This window comes from Amblyraja radiata, chromosome 38 (genome assembly GCF_010909765.2).
Source record: "Amblyraja radiata isolate CabotCenter1 chromosome 38, sAmbRad1.1.pri, whole genome shotgun sequence".
NCBI classification, from domain to species: domain Eukaryota; kingdom Metazoa; phylum Chordata; class Chondrichthyes; order Rajiformes; family Rajidae; genus Amblyraja; species Amblyraja radiata.
Genome location: NC_045993.1, coordinates 14,993,039 through 15,000,311, shown reverse-complemented (window position 1 = coordinate 15,000,311; position 7,273 = coordinate 14,993,039).

Genomic DNA, 7,273 nt, shown 5'->3' with positions numbered 1-7,273 from the left:
ATGTCATCACGCCGCGTCACCGCTGTGTCACCGCCGTAGCTCGCCGCAACTTTTTCTGTGACCTGGCACAGGCCCTTCTTTCTCCCCGTGGTGTCTTTTGTTCTCTTTGGAATGAAAAGATCCTGCATCTTCCGGACGATACCCAGAAATTCCTGCCTTTGCTGTTCCACCATCATCCCTGCTAGGGTCCCTTTCCAGTCAAGTTTGTCCAACTCCTCCCTCATGCCTGTATTCCCCTTTGCACAGCTAATGAGGCAAAGCAAGCAAATGCAAGGAAGCTTGGCTGACGAGGGAAATTGAGAAGTTAAAGACGTCAAAAGGATGCATGCGACAGGTATACACAGCTGGGATCAAGTGCATCCCTCGAGGAGCTTCGGGTACCAAGGAGTAAACTAAAAATGGAAATCAGAAGGTCAAAAAGAGGCCAGGAGATTGCTCTGGCGGGTAAGCATTAAGGACAATCCCAAAAGATTTTGTAAATACATAAGGGGGGGGGAAAGGATAACTAGAGAGAGAGTGGGATCTGTCAGGAATCAAAGCGGTCACCTCTGTGTGGAGCCACAGGAGATGGGCAAGATCCTCAATGAGTATTTCTATGAGAAAGACAGTAGGCCGGATGAACTTGGAGCAGTCACTGGAATTGACTTGAGAGCAGTCAGGGTTCCTGTCGAAGAAGTACTGAAGGTTCTGTCGTGTATGAAGATAGACAAATCTCTAGCGTCTGATCTGATATATCTGAGGACATTGTGGGAAACTAGAGAGGAAATTGCGGGAGCCCTGGTTGAAATTTACAAGTCTTCCTTAAATACAGGAGAGGTGCCGGAAGACTGGAGGGTGGCAAATGTTGTGCTTCTAGTCAAGAAGGGCTGCATGGAAAATGCTGGGAACTATAGGCCAGTGAGCTTAACATCTGTTGTTGGTCAGTTACTGGAGAGTATTTTGAGGGATAGGATATACAGGCATTTGGATGGGCAAGGGCTGATTGGGGATAGTCAGCATGGTTTTGTACGTGGGAGGTCGTGTCTCACAAATCTGATTGATTTTTTTTGAAGACGTGACCAAAAACATTGATGAGGGCAGAGCTGTAGATGTTGTGTACATGGACTTCAGTAAGGTGTTCGACCAGGCCGAGTTCGGCGATCATTTGGCTGCTTCTGCTGCTGTTGAAGGTGAGACGTTGCGTCGCGCCAGGTTCTTGGGCCTGTCCCACTTTGGCCGTCAGTTCCGCGACAGGCTGTTGGCGGGCGAAGATTTCGTTCACGACAAAAATTTCGGAGCCCCGCGTGATGTCGCGCACAACTACATACCCCTCCACGCTTCTCAGTGAGACCAGCCCCGCGCGGCCACACGATCCCCGTATGCCTCAATGCGACCACGAAGTCGCGTAATTTGCGTGCCAAGGACACCTAAGTGGGACAGGCCCTTTAATGCTCTGATTGACTTGGGGGCAGATGATAGCTTCATCGATATCACTGTTGCTAGGAAATGTCTGATTCCCACCGTTAAAGTAGAAGAGCCCCGCCAAGCCAGTGGACCTGATGTAAGAATAATTGGTACATGACTAAGCTTCACACGGGAAGGCTGGTCCCTCAACACAATATTCCACCTTTCCACCAATTCCAATATACACACACTCTCACACACACTCTCTCGCACACACTCATACATACACACACCCTCCACCTCACACACATACACTCGCACACATACACTCACTCACACCCACACACTCCCTCACACACACACACACACATACACTCACGCTAACACATACACACACTCACTCACACACTCACTCACACGCACACTCACACGCAGACTCACATACTCACACATACACACACACACTCACACAGACTCACACACACATTCACACACACATACACTCACACACACACACACAAACACACACACACTCACACACACACATACAATCACACACATATACACACATACACTCACACACATACACTCACACACACATACACTCACACACACATACACTCACACACACACACTTACACACATACACACACACTTACATGCATACACTCACACACACACACACATAAACACACTCCCACACATACACTTACATGCATACACTCCGCACACACACACACACATAAACATACACTCCCACACATACACTTACATGCATACACTCACGCACACACACTCACGCACACACACACATACACTCACACACATACATTTCCATGCATACACTCACACACACACATACACTCACACACACACACACACACACACACACAGACTCACTCATACACTCACACACACACATACACATACACACACACACACACATACACACACACACACACACACACACTCTCACACACGCATACACTCACACACACACAGACTCACTCATACACTCACACACACACATACACTCACACACACACACATACACTCACACTTACACTCACATTCACATACACACTCACTCATACTCACACCCAATGACTCATACACACAGTAAACTTTCTTGAATCTACTCACACAGCCTCTCCACTGTGGGGCTTCCGCAGTCAGCGGAACTTCCGCAATCAGCGTGACGTCTGCACTTACCGGAAATTATGCAATCAGCATGACCTCTATGCTTGCCGGAAATTACGCAATCAGCAGGACCTGTCCACTAAACGGAAGTCACGAAATTAGCGGGTCTTTTGGACTAAATACAATTGGACCTAATAAAGCATTTATTCCTTCCAAACACAGTCAGACCTAATAGAGCATTTATTTCTTCCAAACACAGTTGGACCTAATAAAGTATTGCAGCTTGAAGCACAGGCAGGGCAGCAGGCCGAACAACTCATAGCATTGTCATTTCATTTCATTTCCAATTAAGCATTGCACAGGCAGGGCAGCAGGCCAAACAACTCATGGCATTGTCAGTAAGGGCTAACAAATCATTTTACTTCGAAGTCACGTGAGTGACTACGTGAAAAAGCCTGCCAGCCCGCATGCACGTCAATACGTCTTACGCATGGCGCACGACTGGCTGGGAGGAGCGTCGCTTTGGTGGCCTTTGCTTGTTGCTCAAGCTCATCAAAATTTTCTCTAATTTTGCTTACAAAATCCTGAAGTGAACTGTACAAACTTGCACAATTACTCAATAACAGTTTTGTTTTCTGAATCGCTTTGTTGACCATGTGGAAATGACCTAGCAGAAGGGTCCAAAAATGCAGCATAAACACAAATTCCAGTTCTTCCATTTTCTGAAAAAGATTATTAGCTTGAAGCCTGGTATCACCCTTCACATTAACATCAGAGTACAAATGATCAGTGATAGCGCTGTAACTTTCCAAAATAGCTTCTGTGGCTTTTGCATGTGCCTCCCACCTAGTGTCTGACAAATATTTAGGCACTTTTGACTGAGGTTGCAAAAATGATTTTAGAACTGCCCATCTCGTTGTGGAGGATGAAAAGAAGGTATAAATTTCACTGATAATTCCAAAACAGTTCATTGCATCAAGGCAGCGATCAACAGTCGAACGGCCCACCAAATTTAATGAGTGAGCAGCGCATGGAATAAATCTTGCAAATTTGTTTTTTTCGAGGATTTTTTGCTGCATACCCTTGTACCTACCAGCCATGTTGGCAGCGTTGTCATAAGACTGCCCTCTGCATTTTCGAAAGTCAATTTCAAGCTCAGTAGTGAGATAGTTAAACACAAAATCAGCCATGCTTTCTCCTGAGTGGTCTTTTAGCTCAAGGAAAGTTAAAAATCTCTCACTTGGTAAACCGTCTTCAGGTGATACACATCTGATGATTAAAGTCAACTGATCAGTATGTGAAATGTCACGGGTGGAATCCACTGACAAGCTGAAATATCCAGCCTTTTTCAAGTCAGCCAGAATTGCATCCTTAACTTTTTTTTCCATGAGTTGAATTTTACCATGGTGCTGAACTTGAGAGGGGCCGCTTTCTACACAATAGAATACGTCCTCATGCGATAATTCTGTCCACAAACCAAAGTCTGTTACAGTACATCTATATTTGGCATCATCAATCAGTTCTATATTTTCATTTTGAGCCGGCATCATGGCTGCTTCCTCATATTCAGCTTGCTGTTCCATATTCAGCTTCACTGTTTCTGTTTCAGGGAGGTTTTCTTCTGGTTGAATGCTAGTAGATGGCTGGATAGCTCCGCCAGACTGATTTCCTTGTGTTAGTAGCAACGTATCTGCTTCACCGCTGGCACTTGTTGCCTCTGTCTGTGGCTGACCCAAGAAAGCAGTGATTGGTCTTAACTTCTTTACTGTATCACTTTCAAGTCTCTTTCCCTTGCGCTTGCTAGATCCACTTTCACATTTTTTACTCATGCTCAGATTAGAATCTGAAAAGAAAAAGAAAAATTAATCTTCAACAGTTATTAGAAAGGAAAGCATGAAGGGGCGTTCTCACAAAATGGGGTCCACGAATGACGAAAAAAAATCTGTATAATAGTTGGGAAATATTTCTTAAAGAATTGTTCGTCATTGACAATTATATTGCAAAACCTGATTCAAATCTGAATCAGATCTGCTTGAAAAGGGCCAACATATAACTAAACAAACAGGTTCACTTCTTAATAAACAGACAACTCACAAAGCAGTTTGGTAGACAAATTCAAAACTTTACTAATTATCGGCGGATGGAAGTGGCAAGGAAAACAAACCCCAGCCAAGTGAGCAACACAGACACTTGGCTGTTCTCTCTCCACTTCCCTGAACACAGAATTACATGGTATTATATACTGTTGAGGCAGTTGATGTCCCGCGTGCAGTTTAAAATAAAATGGTCTAAAGCCGGAAGATGGCCATGGTTCAAGAGGAGGGGGACCGTTGGAGACGGGCAAAGGGATCATCAATGGGGGCGAGGACTCCTTCCCATGGAAGAACGCTGTGAGGCGGAGGCGGAGACGACGGAAGAAAAGCTCCAAATCGCGGCGGGCGTGGAACTCATTGAGGTGGGGACAGAGGGGGACAAAGGTAAGGCCTCTGCTGAGGACAGACCATTTGGTATCTGAGAGGGGGAGGTCAGGGGGGGATGGTGAACACACGGCAGGGATGGGGGTTGGGGCCGGAGGAAGGCAGGTGAGTGGATTGAGGACGAGGCGATGTCTGGTGGGGGGGGGGGTGGTGGCTGGTCAGGGGGTAGGAGGGTATGAGGACTGTAATGTGGGTGGGGTAGAGCTGGGGTCACATGGTTTGAGGGGAATGGGGAAGACCCAGTGGAACAGCCACTGAGGTTACTAAGGTTGGGGGGACTAGCACTAGGACCCAGCGCAGTCAAGCTCAGGGGAGTTGGAGTCTGCAGCGTGGAAACTTCAGGCTCGGTGCTGAGTCCAGGCTGCAGGTAATGCGACGGCTGCGGGCTGCTGGATGGCGGTGGAGTGGCGAGGGTCAGCGGTCAAAACGTGGGAGGTCCCGTTGGGCGGATGGTCGGTGAGGCGGGGAGGTGGGTAGTCCCGGTGCGGCGGGGAGATGGGTAGACCCCGTGCAGCGGAGAGGTGGGTAGACCCGGTGCGGCTGCGAGGTTCGGCGGGGGAAAAGGGTTAAATAAACTACATGCCTTTTGCTTTGTCCTGCACTTCCAAAGATCTTTGGAGCAAATTCCTCTCCACAACGAATATAAACCTCACCTGCATTTTAATCCCGCCCCCCCCCCCCACCACCAAAGCCTCCGGAATCGCAAGTTTTATTGTGGAACGGGCAGAGGCCTCCCTAGATCTCGAGGCCCTAAACTGAAGCTTGTCTAGCTTATACGTAATCCGGCCCTGACCCAGATCCTGTTTCTGGACCCCCAATAAGTTATTTGTCCCGGCCCACCGTAGAGGCTGACGATCGGTCTTTGCCTGTGCACAGAATAAGACATCGCACCAGCCTCCCTCTGGTCTCCTTCATCCCCTGCCTGTTCCCCGCCGTCCCTGGTCCCACATCGTCCTGGACTTCATCACCGGCGTGCCTCTGTCCAGGTTCGTCCGAGAAACTGAGTCGTTCCTCGACAAGTACTACAGTAAGATTGTTACACCTAAGGTACTGGAAGAGAGAAGGTGGGTGACGGTGAGAAAGGGAGGGAAGCATGGAATGCAAACGTCCCCGGGTGTTGTACCTCTTGTGAATAGGTTCACCCACTTAGAAGATGTCAGGACGGAAGACGTTATTACACTGAGCGGCGGACTGGCTTGCGAAGCAAAATGGGCTGTTGAGCCAAAACCAAAGAGGCCAGCATCAGGCAACGTCATTGTAGTTGGAGACTCCATTGTGAGAGGTACGGACAGCGGTTTCTGCGGGAACAGACGGGATTCGAGGATGGTGTGCTGCCTTCCTGGTGCCAGGATCCAGGATGTCAAGGACAGAGTGCAAAAAATCCTCAAGGGCGAAGGTGAACAGCCGGAAGTGGTAGTGCATGTTGGCAGAAATGATGTCGGAAAGAAGGGGTTGAATATTGATGAGATGCGAAATGAGATGAGAAAGGCTAACTTTGATGAGATGCGAAAGGATTTAAAAGGAGTAAATTGGGACAGTTTGTTTTATGGGAAGGAGTAAATGAGGTGCTTGAGGAGTATAAAGAATGTAAAAAGAATCTTAAGAAAGAAATTAGAAAAGCTAAAAGAAGATATGTGGTTGCTTTGGCAAGTAAGGTGAAAGTAAATCCAAAGTGTTTCTACAGCTATATTAATAGCAAAAGGATAACGAGGGATAAAATTGGTCCATTAGAGAGTCAGAGTGGACAGCTATCTGCAGAGCCAAAAGAGATGGGGGAGATATTGAACAATTTATTTTCTTTGGTATTCACCAAGGAGAAGGATATTGAATTATGTGAGGTAAGGGAAACAAGTAGAGTAGCTATGGAAACTATGAGATTCAAATAAGAGGAAGTACTGACACTTTTGAGAAATATAAAAGTGGATAAGTCTCCAGGTCCTGACAGGATATTCCCTAGGACATTGTGGGAAGTTAGTGTAGAAATAGCAGGGGCTATGACAGAAATATTTCAAATGTCATTAGAAACGTGAATAGTACCGGAGGATTGGCGTACTGCGCATGTTGTTCCATTGTTTAAAAAGGGTTCTAAGAGTAAACCTACCGCAGACACTCCCCCCACCTCCAGAGTCTCCCTCCCCCCACTGCTGTCCCACCCCACCCGCTGTCTCCCCTCCCTCCCAAGTCTCCCCTCCCACCCCCACTTCCCCAGACCAGTCTGCCCTCCACCGCTGTCATTGTCTCCCCCGGCAGTCTCTCTCCTCCCCGCAGCCCTC